At 48.2% G+C, this 11581-nt stretch overlaps 1 protein-coding gene and 1 long non-coding RNA gene across 2 annotated transcripts in view; both read right to left on the bottom strand.

Annotated features, from left to right (window-relative positions):
* Nucleotides 1-22: 22 nt before the first annotated feature.
* On the bottom strand, nt 23-5241 carry LOC125124093 (uncharacterized). Its single transcript, XR_007134248.1, has 3 exons — nt 5213-5241; nt 938-999; nt 23-42 (listed from the first exon to the last, which is right to left on the bottom strand). It is a non-coding gene; the product is annotated as an uncharacterized LOC125124093 (long non-coding RNA).
* Nucleotides 5242-5315: 74 nt separating this feature from the next.
* The window catches only part of CELF1 (CUGBP Elav-like family member 1), a 95430-nt gene continuing 89164 nt past the window's right edge, over nt 5316-11581 (bottom strand). The window contains exon 16 of the mRNA XM_047775741.1: nt 5316-5372. The gene's annotated coding sequence lies outside the window, so the exon portion shown is untranslated. The remainder of the gene's footprint in view (nt 5373-11581) is intronic.

Genomic DNA, 11581 nt, shown 5'->3' with positions numbered 1-11581 from the left:
TGGACCTCTAGCCTGGGAACCTCCATACATGTGGGTTCGGCCCTGAAAAAAGACAAAAAAAAAACGGTTTGAAAGAGTCCCTTATAATGAGGTTAATGCCAGGGAGAGTGGACAAGGGCCAAGTTGTTTTTGTTTTTGTTTTGTCTTTTGTCTTTTTAGGGCCGCACCCAAAGCATATGGAGGTTCCCAGGCTAGGGGTCGAATCGGAGCTGTTGCCGCCCACCTACTCCACAGCCACAGCAATGCCAGATCCGAGATCATTAATACACTGCACCACAACGGGAACTACCAGATACTGTATTTTTCACAAATTGAGGTTCTGTGGCAACACTGCCTTGAGCAAATCTATTGGCAGATCCAATTCGCCTCTGTGACCTACACCACAGGCTGAGTTGGCAACGCCAGATCCTTAACCCACTGAGCAAGGCCAGGGACCGAACCCACAACCTCATGGTTCCTAGTCAGATTCGTTAACCACTGCGCCACGACAGGAACTCCAGACATAACTTTTATACCCACTGGGAAGCCAAAAAATTTGTGTGACTTGCTTTCCAGTGATACTTGCTTTATGTGGTCTGGAATGAAATCTGCAGTGCCTTTGAGGTGTGCCTGTACTCACTAATTTGTGCAACGATCACCACTACTACCAGAACATTTTTATCACCTGAAAAGAAGCCCCGTGCTCATTAGCAGTCACCCCTCATTCCTCTGTGTTACAGGTAGAATTGTCCCCCATTCATATGTGGATGCCTTAACCCCAGTATCTCAAAATATGACTTATTTGGAGATACTATCTTTTTGCTGCTGTTGCTGGCTGCCCCACAGCGTATGGAGTTCCCAGCCGGGGATCAGTTTGGAGACCCAGTTGTGACCTACATCACAGCTGGGGCACTGGCGGATCCTTAACCCACTGCAGCAGGCTAGGGATTGAACCTACGTCCTAGCTTTACAGAGACGCCACCAATCCTGTTGTACCGCAGCAACTCCTGGAGACACCACCTTTAAAGAAGTAAAAAGAGGCCATTAAAATGGACCCTGATCCAATATGACTAGTGTCACAAAAAGAGATTAGACACAGACACATAGAGGAGGAGAAAGGCCTCCCATGAAACCAACCCTTTCAACACCTTGACCTCTGATTTCTGGCTTCCAGAACTCTGAGAAAATTAATTTCTGTTTTTTAACCCCCCCCCCCCCCATTGTACAGTGTCATGGCAACCTGAGCAAACAAATGCAACTTGCAGCCACAGTCTACTTTTATGGACTTGTCTATTCTGGACATTTCATATAAACAGAAACGTATAGGAGTTCCCTGGTTGGTACAGCAGGTTAAGGACTCAGCATTGCCACCACTATGGCTCGAGTTACTGCTGTAGCTTGGGTTCGATCCCTAGCTCTGGAACTTCTGTATGTTGTGGGCACAGCCAAAAAATAAATAAATTAGAAATTAAAGGAATTGTACAATAGGTGGCCTTTTGTGATTGGCTTTTTTTATTTAACATAATGTTTGCAGGGTTCGTCTATATTGCAGCATAAATCAGTGCTTCATTTCTTTTTTTTTTTTTTTTGTCTTTAGGGCCACACTCGCGGCATATGGAGATTCCCAGGCTAGGGGTCGAATCAGAGCTACAGCTGCTGGCCTACACCACAGCCAGAGCAACTCGAGATATGAGCTGTGTCTTAGACCTACACCACAGCTCGCAACAATGCTGGATCCTTAACCCACTGAGGGAGGCCAGGATGGAACCCGCATCTTCATGGATGCTAGTCATATTTGCTTCCACTGAGCCTTGGCAAGAATTCCTTCATCTCTTTTAATTGCCAAAGAGTAGTAATTGAACAGATATACCATTTTGTTTATTCATCAGTCGATGGATATTTGAGTTGTTTCCCTTTTGGTTACTATGAACAATGACGCTATAAACATTCACGTGCATGTTTTCATGGGGACATATGTCTTTTTGTATGTCTGTACGAGAGGACCTGCTGGGTCACAGGCCATCCTGTGTTTAACTTGTGGAACTGCTCACCTCTCTGCCCTGGAGCCTTTGCTGGGCCCCTTCCTCCTCCTCCCTGCCCCAGCATCCTGCCCAGGAGGGTCCTAGTTGGAGTGGCTTAGCTTAGGACACTCTCACAGAGAATGACATTCCATTCTGATAGGAGATTAATCTCTATAATTTTATATTCTTTTGGGGGGGTGCCCAGTGATCAAACCTGGGCCGTGGCAGTGACCTGAGCCACTGCAGGGACAACACAGTGCACTTAACGTGTCATGCCACAAGGGAGCTCCTAAAAGCTTACATTCATTAATGAGGTTATTAGCATAGTGTCTGTTTCCCCATTCACATATGGGGGCAGGGATTTCATCTCATTCATCATTGATCATGTCCCCAAAAGCAAGACCCAGGACACAATAAATATGTGAAATGAATCAATGGGAAAAAAGAGGATGGAAGCTTAATTCAGAATTTCTTTCTTTCTTTTTTTTTTTTTTGGTCACCCACGGCATATGGAGTTCCAGGGCTAGGGGTCAGATCCCAGCCCCAGTTGTGATCTACGCTGCAGCTGTTGTGACCTATGCTGCCGCTGTGGCAACTCTGGATCCTTTCACCCACTGTGCTGGGCTGGGGATCGAACCTGCATCCTGGCACTGCAGCCAGACGGCCGATCCTGTTGCGCCACAGCAGGAATTCCTAATTTTGAAATTTAAAACAAATGCTCCATGTCTGCCTCACCCCAGGGAAACTGAGCAGAGGCAGAAATGATCTCCTATTTACTGAAAGCAAAATGGGTGGAGAGAGGGGCAATCCGGGAGGCAGGTTGTGGGTGTGGTCCATGTCCCAGGGTCACGGCTCAGCAGAGGTCAAGGGGATGGAAAAGCAGGCCCTTAGGACTAGACAAGAACACCAGCACTGTAAACCAGCTATGACGGAAAAAATAAAAATCATTAAAAAAAAAAAAAAAAAGACCACCAGGATGCCCCTGGGGAAACGTTCTTGAACTCTGACTACAGGAAGCTGGGGGAGCGGGGAGAGTCAGGGAGCCACTGGCACAGGAGAGTTGGTGGGTCCTGGGTTGAAGTTAACCTCCAGAGGGGAAGGAAGCTGAAGAGCCAGCAGATTCTCTCCCTGTGGAGTCCAGTTGAGAGTTCAACTTGAATCTTTGGCAGGAAGGAAAGGAGATGGGCAGCTAGTTTCTCCCCAAAGGAGTCTGGGACCACAGCCTTCTGGGTACCTGGGAAGTCGATGATACCAAAACTCAAAAACTTGGGAGTTCCCGTCGTGGCTCAGTGGTTAACGAACCCAACTAGCGTCCATGAGGATGTAGGTTCGATCCCTGGCCTTGCTCAGTGGGTTAAGGACCCGGCATTGCCGTGAGCTGTGGCTGCTCAGATCTGGCATAGCTGTGGCTGTGGTGTAGGCTGGCGGCTACAGCTCCGACTGGACCCCTAGCCTGGGAACCTCCATATGCCGTGGGTTCGGCCCTAAAAAGACACAAACAAACAAACAAACAAAGCAAAAAATACTCAAAAACTTGACAGGAAAAAGGCATCCCCCGCCCCAGCATCAGTGAGGTCGAGGTCAAGGTCATGCTCCTTTAAGGCAAGGGTGTGGTCTTGGTACCACTAGCACCTGCACAGTCCCCGGCAAAGTGAGAGAAGACCAAGAGAAGGAGAGCAACTACCATTTTCTAAGCTGAGCCTCTCCTCCAGTTTACAGGTAACTGGGAGGCACCCAGAGGTAAAGTGACCTGCCCAAGACCATACTGCGACCTGGAGACAAACAGGGATTGGACTCTAGGGGTGCGGCATGTAACCATAATACTATCCCAGAAGAGGAGAGGGAGAAAAGGGAAGGGTGACAGTGGCCAGCTGTCCTCAGGAGTCACAGCGATGCTCACCAGACACACCCAAGCCCACTGGGAGCACTGTCCAAGGCCCTGGCATGGGTGGACAGAAAAAGATGGATACAAAAAGGCTAAGCAGAGGGTGTATGGGGTCAAGCCTTGCCCATCAATGGGCTGACAAAAGGCCCCCAGAAGTCGGGCAGGCGAGCCTCAAAATGAAACGGTACTTTCTGGACCACTGACCTCACAAGGTGATGGGCCAGCATGGCCCTGGGGCTTGTTCCATGTCCCTGCCATGTCCACTATCAGCGACGTGCCCTACATTTTAGATCCCTGTTTTATAATCCAAAGTAGAGAATGAAGCTCGGGCCTGAAGCGAGGCTCACAACCTGGCATGTGAGGGTTGAAGATTTCCAAGTGGGTAGGCTACACCTGTCATCTGGGAGGCTGCAAATAAAAATCCGAATTTTGGGAGTTCCCATTGTGGGCGCAGAGGAAACAAATCCGACTAGTAACCACGAGGTTGCAGGTTCAATTCCTGGTCACGTTCAGTGGGTTAAGGATCTGGTGTGGCTGGCTGTGGCATAGGCCAGCAGTTGTAGCTCCTATTCAACCCTAGCCTGAGAATCTCCATATGCCGTGGGTGCGGCCCTAAAAAGCAAAATGAATAAATAAATAAATAAAAACAATCTGTATTTCCTGCTTCTCTTGACGACTGGAAGCTCCAGCAAACCCCGGGCCTGTGATTCTGCCTATCAACCTGTCAAAAGGTTGGTGTCTGGCCCTGAGAGACCACTCCCTGTTCGCCACTCCCCGCTGCTCCCCTTGACACTGAAGCCATGTCACTTGTCACCTTAGATTGGCTTTCTTTCATATGCTTGCATCACCCATCTGGGCCCTGCAGCACCTGCACTTATAGCCCCTGCACAACAGATACAACTGGAGGGGACAGTCCCAGGCCCCTTCTGCCACAATGAGTGGAATCCTTGGGATGTCAGTCCCTCTTGACAAATTCTTTTCCTATTGATAGATGGGGCTTTACCTTTCTAATATGGTTTCTGTGAAAACCAAATGACATGATAAAATAAGAACTTGGGGTTTCCAATTTGGCTCAGCAGTAATGAACCAGACTAGTATCCATGAGGATGCAGTTTGATCCCTGGCCTCACTCAGTGGGTTAAGGATCCGGCGTTGCCGAGAGCTATAGTGTAGGTTGCAGATGTGGCTCAGATCCTGTGTTGCTGTCGCTGTGGTAGACGCCAACAGCTGCAGCTCAGTTCAGCCCCTAGTCTGGGAAATTCCATATGCCATGGGTATAGCCCTAAAAAGACAAAAATATAAACAAAGAAAGAAAGAAAGAACTTACTTCATGGAGTTCCCACTGTAGCACAATGGTATTGGCAGTGTCTTGGGAGCACTGGGACGCAGGTTCGATCCCCTGGGGTTATGGATCCAGCGTTGCCACAGCTGTGGCTTAGGATGCAACTGCAGCTCGGATCTGATTCCTGGCCCCGGAATGCCGTATGCTGCCGGGCAGCCAAAAAAGGAAAAAAAAAAAAAAAAAAAAAAAAGAACTAGCTTTGAAAACATGATGTTTTACTAATGCCTCTCAAATAGACCTCCTGAAGTTTCCTTGAATTGCTTTTTATTGTTTTTAATAGTGAAAAACCTAGAAATAACTTGTGTCCAATAGGAAAGTTGCTGAGAAACCATGAAATGCTATATAGCCTCTAAAAGTGAAAGCTGTAGATACCGATGCATGCGTGCGGAAGGAAGGACACCCGTGACACCATAACTGAAAAACTGCACACCACAGAACCTTCTGCACATTGTGGCATGATCACATTTTTATTAACAAAAATTATATATGTACATACTTTTGTATATAGAGAGAAACTCTGGAAGCAGATCTCCCCCATCTGTTTAGCGATTATCAATGGGCGGTGGGGTGGGGAAAACACTCACTTTTAACTTGGATGTACTTATGGGTTGCTAGCAACCTGAACGAGCACTTTTGCCAAGGGCGGCGCCATGACAAGCGCTGGAGACAATCTCTTATCTTGCGAACCCTGTTGGATGGGTGTTTTCATTTCCATTTGGCAGATAAGGAATCTGAGACTGAAGAAAGTCCCTTGCTCAAGGTCACACAGCTGGTATTACAACCAGATTAAGAGACTCCTAAACACAAGCTTTTCCCACTGCATGCTCAGGCATATGGAGGTTCCCAAGCTAGGGGTCTAATTGGAGCTACAGCTGCGGGCCTTCGCCACAGCCACAGCAACACCATATCCGAGCCGAGTCTGCGACCTACACCACAGAGCACGGCAACGCCGGATTCTCAACCCACTGAATGAGGCCTGAATCATCATCACTCCTAGTTGGATTCGTTTCCCCTGCGCCACAATGGCAACTCCCTCTTATGTTTTGCATTAAAAAAACCCAAATAACAAAAAACCCCAAACCCTCAAATCTTAAAATGACTTTAATAAAAAAAGGCCATTGTGGAGTTCCTGTTGTGGCACAGTGGAAATGAATCCAACTAATATCTGTGAGGATACGGGTTCGATTCCTGGCCTCGCTCAGTGGGTTAAGGATTCGGCAATGCTTTGAGCTGTGGTGTAGGTTGAAGACTCAGCTCGGATCCTGCATTGCTGTGGCTGTGGTGTAGGCCGGCAGCTGTAGCTCCAATTCAACCCCTAGCTTGGGAACTTCCATATACCGTGGGTACAGCCTTTTAAAAAAAAAGGCCACTGTGTCACATAATCCCCAGGCTCTGGGCACTCTCCACTTCAGGAATGACCAGGTGGTGGCACTTGCGGGGCCACAGGGCCACATGCAGCACCCCCTCCCTCAGGGGCCTTTTGGCTGCTCCAGCAGCACCGGGGGCTCTCAGAGCAGGTGCCAGCATCAACTTTCTCACAGGGCAGGAAGCTCTAACAGGATTCCTGTAAAGCTGCTCTAAGGGACTCGCTTGTCATTTGTTTCACAGCCACTGAGGGCCTACAGAGAATTCGGGTATAGGCTGGTAGCTAGTAATCTATAAACAGGTGTGAAAACAAGCTATTCTTTTTCCTAGAGTGGGTGGAAGTTTCTAAATTAAAATTCCAATGTAGTCGGTGGGGAAAAAAGCACACCAGTGAGCTCCTAGACAAAGGCAACTGTCATCTTTCGATATTTGTTACCCACTCATCAAATGTTTCCTGGATGCTTATGATCTGCCAACTCCTGAGGCTTCAGTGAAGAGCAATACATAGCCCCTGCCTTCATGAAGCTCTATTCTAGCGGTGGAACTGAAACCAGGGTGCCCAGGGTCCCCCATTCACTCTCAAAGGAACATGCTCTGCAGAGACTTCGGAGTCCGGATGACCCGGGTGAAAACCCACGTCCCAGTCTAGCTGTGAGACAGAGAAGAACTGCAGTGTATCTGTCTCGGTCTCCACCTCCGACACTGCCAGTGGCTGGGTGGACTGGGACAGGTACTACAACCCATAAAAAGTACTACTTTGGCTTTCTTAACAGCAAAGCAACTCTTCAGAACAGTCCTGACCACCATGACTGACTGTGACGACGGAAACGTTCCCTGCCCTGCAGGGTCCAATACGGCAGCCACTAGTCATGTGCGGCCTCACGGTGAAACTGAGAAATGAAGGCTTATTTTATTTTTTTGCTTTTTAGGGCCACACCCTTGGGATATGACAGTTCCCAGGCTAGGGGTCCAATCGGAGCTGTTGCCACCAGCCTACGCCAGAGCCACAGCAATGCCAGATCCGAGCTGTGTCTGTGACCTACATCACAGCTCACTGCAACGCCAGATCCTTAACCCACTGAGCAAGGTTGGGGATCAAATCCACAACCTCATGGTTTCTAGTTTCTGCTGCACCACAATGGGAACTTTAAAATGAAGTTTTAAATTTAATTCATAGCTACAGTAGCTAACAGGTTATCCTACTGGACCAAGCAGGCAGGTCTAGAAGACTGTCAGAGTCTGGTCACGGTGAGTGATACAGCAGGTAAGAGAAGGAGCTGGGAGGAGTGGAAGGGATGGGGCCTTGCAGAAACACGGCTGAACTGCGAGAAGACAAGCTCAGAAAGGCTAGAAATGGCAGGAGCAGGTGGTCCAAGGGTAGTACTGTGAATAGTTTTCAAGCACGGGGAGGAAAGGAGACCTCAGGAGGTAGGCTAAGTGAAGGCCGGACACAAAAGGCACTGCACTTAGGTGACAAATCCAGAAGAGGCAAATCTACAGAGCAGAAAGATGAGCGGTTGCCAGGGGGTGGGAATGGAGCTGAGGGAGGAAGGGGAGTGACTGCTAATGTGTATGGGGTTTCTTTTTAGGGTGATGAGAATGTTCTAAAATTAGGTTGTGGTGATGGTTGCACAACGCTCAGAACCTGGCCTGGATGGTTTAAGTGGGTGAATGATCTCTTAGGCAGTTGGAAAACACCCTCAGCCTCAGGAGGATTCAAGGCACCGGGACCCTGCGCAGGGCGGGGTGGGAATGGAGGCAGGTCCTACGCACTTGGCTGCAGGAATGTCGGAATGGTCCTTCCTGGCTGAACTGTGTTTAAGTTCCCATCCCAAGACCTGACTTTGATTTAAAAGAACAAGAGCCCTCCCTCAAGCCGGAACCTTTAGCAGTGAAGAGAAAGTCAATGTATGCAAAAGAAATTAAACACCAGATTTGGGGGGGGGCGGTTTGGAGAGGACTCCCGAGAGAGAAGAAAAGCGCTTGGAAAAGGCAGAAGGTGCGAGAAAAAGCCATCTAGGCTCCCTCCTAGAAGGGCAATGTAATCAGACATTGGTTTGACATTCTCAGAGGTGAAGAGACAAACCGCCTCTTTCATTTCTTTCCTGATGGCTTTTCACCATAGGGGACTGAGATGCTCAGGTGTGAGCACAGTATGTAAAGTACCTGGGAGCATTAGGGACGCTGGGTACTGACTGAGAAAGCCAGTAAGCCAGAACCAGGGGTGTGGCAAAAATCAGGTGCTGGAAGAATCTCTTCAAAATTAAATGGTGACTGCACATGGGCTTTTAAAAGAAATACGAACAGTTTAACTAAGACACAGATATATGATTTTAAGGATGCATAAGCAAAAACATTTTTTAGAGGTTAAAAATAATACCTCTGACATATTCCCTTTTTTTGTAAATTTCGAAGCGAAATAACAGCCTTTAACTATGATAAACTGGAAGATGTTCAAGTTGTACTTGACCTTCTATTTTTATACCAAGTTCTATATCAGGAATACTAGGTGTCTAAGGCAGACTTACAGAGATGCTCTACCACCTGGATCGTGAGGCACAGGAAATGTGCTGGGTGGGAGACAACTTCAGGTTCAACCACTCACTAGTCACAGGGAAGCCCCTGACTCTCCATCCTGGCCCAATTTCCCAAAGTGTGAAATAGATCTCTTTGAGAAGGCACCCATGGACATTTTACATACACTGATGGTTATGTAGCTTCATGCCTATTTTTCATTTTTTTTTAGGGCCACACCTGTGGCATATTTAAATTCCCAGGCTAGGGGTCAAGTGGAGCTGCAGCTGCCGGCCTGCATCACAGCCACAGCAACACCAGTTCCAAGCCACATGTGCAACCTACATCACAGCTTGTGGCCACGCTGGTTCCTTAACCCACCGACTAAGGCCAGGGATAAGACTCAAATCTTCATGGATACTAGTTGGGTTCTTAAACCGCTGAGACACAATGAAGACTCCTACAATTTTTCTTTTTTTCTTTTTAGAGCCACACGTGCAACTGGAGGAAGTTCCCAGGATAGAGGTCGAATTGGAGCTGTACCTACTGGCCTACACCACAGCCACAGCAACATGGGATCCAAGAGGCATCTGCGGAGTTCCCATCGTGGCGCAGTGGTTAACGAATCCAACTAGGAACCATGAGGTTGCGGGTTCGGTCCCTGCCCTTGCTCAGTGGGTTAACGATCCGGCATTGCCGTGAGCTATGCCGGGCTGCAGACGCGGCTTGGATCCTGCGTTGCTGTGGCTCTGGCGTAGGCTAGTGGCTACAGCTCCGATTCGACCCCTAGCCTGGGAACCTCCATATGCCGAGGGAGTGGCCCTAGAAAAGGCAAAAAAAAAAAAAAAAAGACAAGCGGCATCTGCAACCTATGCTGCAATTCACAGCAACGCCAGATCCTTAACCCACTAAGCGAGGCCAGGGATCAAACCCACATCCTCATGGATGCTAAACCCACTGAACCACAACAGGAACTCCTCAGGTATATTTTTAAACATATATTAGGACATCAAACCTGTGACTTCACAAGTACTAGTGGTCAGGACAAAGTGAGGGTTTTTTCCCCCCTCCTTCAGCCACCCCCACAGCATACGAAATTCCCGTGCCAAAGGTCAAAACAGAGCCAGAGCTGTATGACCTATGCCACAACTGCAGCAACCTCAGATCCTTAATCTACTGAGCTGGGCCAGGGATGGAACTGGAGCCTCCACAAAGACAAGCCAGATCATTAACACACTGCGCCACAGCAGAAACTCCCCTGAGGTGAAGTTTTAAAACAAGTTGTTTTAAAACATTAGTTGATGATGTTGGACAACACTGTGAATATAGTCAATGAACTGTTTACTTAGTAACCATGAGGATGTGGGTTCAATCCCTGACCTTGCTCAGCGGGTTAAGGAGCTGGTGTTGCCGTGAGCTGTGGTGTAGGCTGGTAGCTGTAACTCTGATTCAGCCCCTAGCCTGGGAACCTCCATATGCCTCGGGTGCAGCCCTAAAAAGCAGGAAAAAAAACAAAAAACAACAACAACAAAAAAACAGTTAAAAAATAAAATTGTTCTGGAGTTCCCGTTGTGGCACAGTGGTTAACGAATCCGACTAGGAACCATGAGGTTTCGGGTTCGGTCCCTGCCCTTGCTCAGTGTGTTAAGGATCTGGCATTGCCGTGAGCTGTGGTGTAGGTCGCAGACGCGGCTCGGATCCCGCGTTGCTGTGGCTCTGGCCTAGGCTGGTGGCTACAGCTCCGAATCGACCCCTAGCCTGGGAACCTCCATATGCCGCAGGAGCGGCCCAAGAAATGGCAAAAAGACAAAAAATAAATAAATAAATAAATAAAATAAAATAAAATAAAATTGTTCTATGTATTCTATCATGAAGGAAAAAAAAAAAAAAACCCAAACATAGACAAAGCATTGCTTGGGTGGTAACAGATCTAGCAGAGTGTGCAACGGAGTGATGTTTTGCAAACACTCCAGTCCTCATGGGAAGTGGTACCTTGCAGGAGCAGGCTGACCAACAATGTGGAGCATGGAGTTGCCAGTGAACCCCTTACACAGCACTTTGAGAGCAGAGCTGAAATGATTCACCATCGAGGGAGCCACAAGAGTTGTAGGGTTCCCCATAGCACTAGAGCCTAGAGGACAGCATGCAGATCACATGTGATGAGGCTGCACAGACTAGCTAAAGCACGCTGACCTGCTTTTACCGACTTATTTCCTCAGGAGCAGTAAAGAGAATGGGCCCGGGAGTCAGGCAGACCTGGTTTGATTCTCAGTGCACACCACCTTCCAGTGGGCAACCCATTTCTTTTTAGTATGAGTTGTTTTATTTTTAAAATGTGCACAGGGAGGGAGTTCCCCCATTGTGGCTCAGTGGAAATGAACCCGACTAGTATTCATGAGGATGCAGGTTTGATCCCTTGCTCAGGGGGTTAAGGATCCAGCACTGCTGTGAGCTGTGGTGTAGGTGGCAGACGTG

The sequence above is a fragment of the Phacochoerus africanus genome, chromosome 4, assembly GCF_016906955.1.
Source record: "Phacochoerus africanus isolate WHEZ1 chromosome 4, ROS_Pafr_v1, whole genome shotgun sequence".
NCBI lineage: Eukaryota > Metazoa > Chordata > Mammalia > Artiodactyla > Suidae > Phacochoerus > Phacochoerus africanus.
The sequence above is the reverse complement of the archived record's forward strand: the minus strand, read 5'-3'. Positions and strand labels throughout refer to the sequence as shown.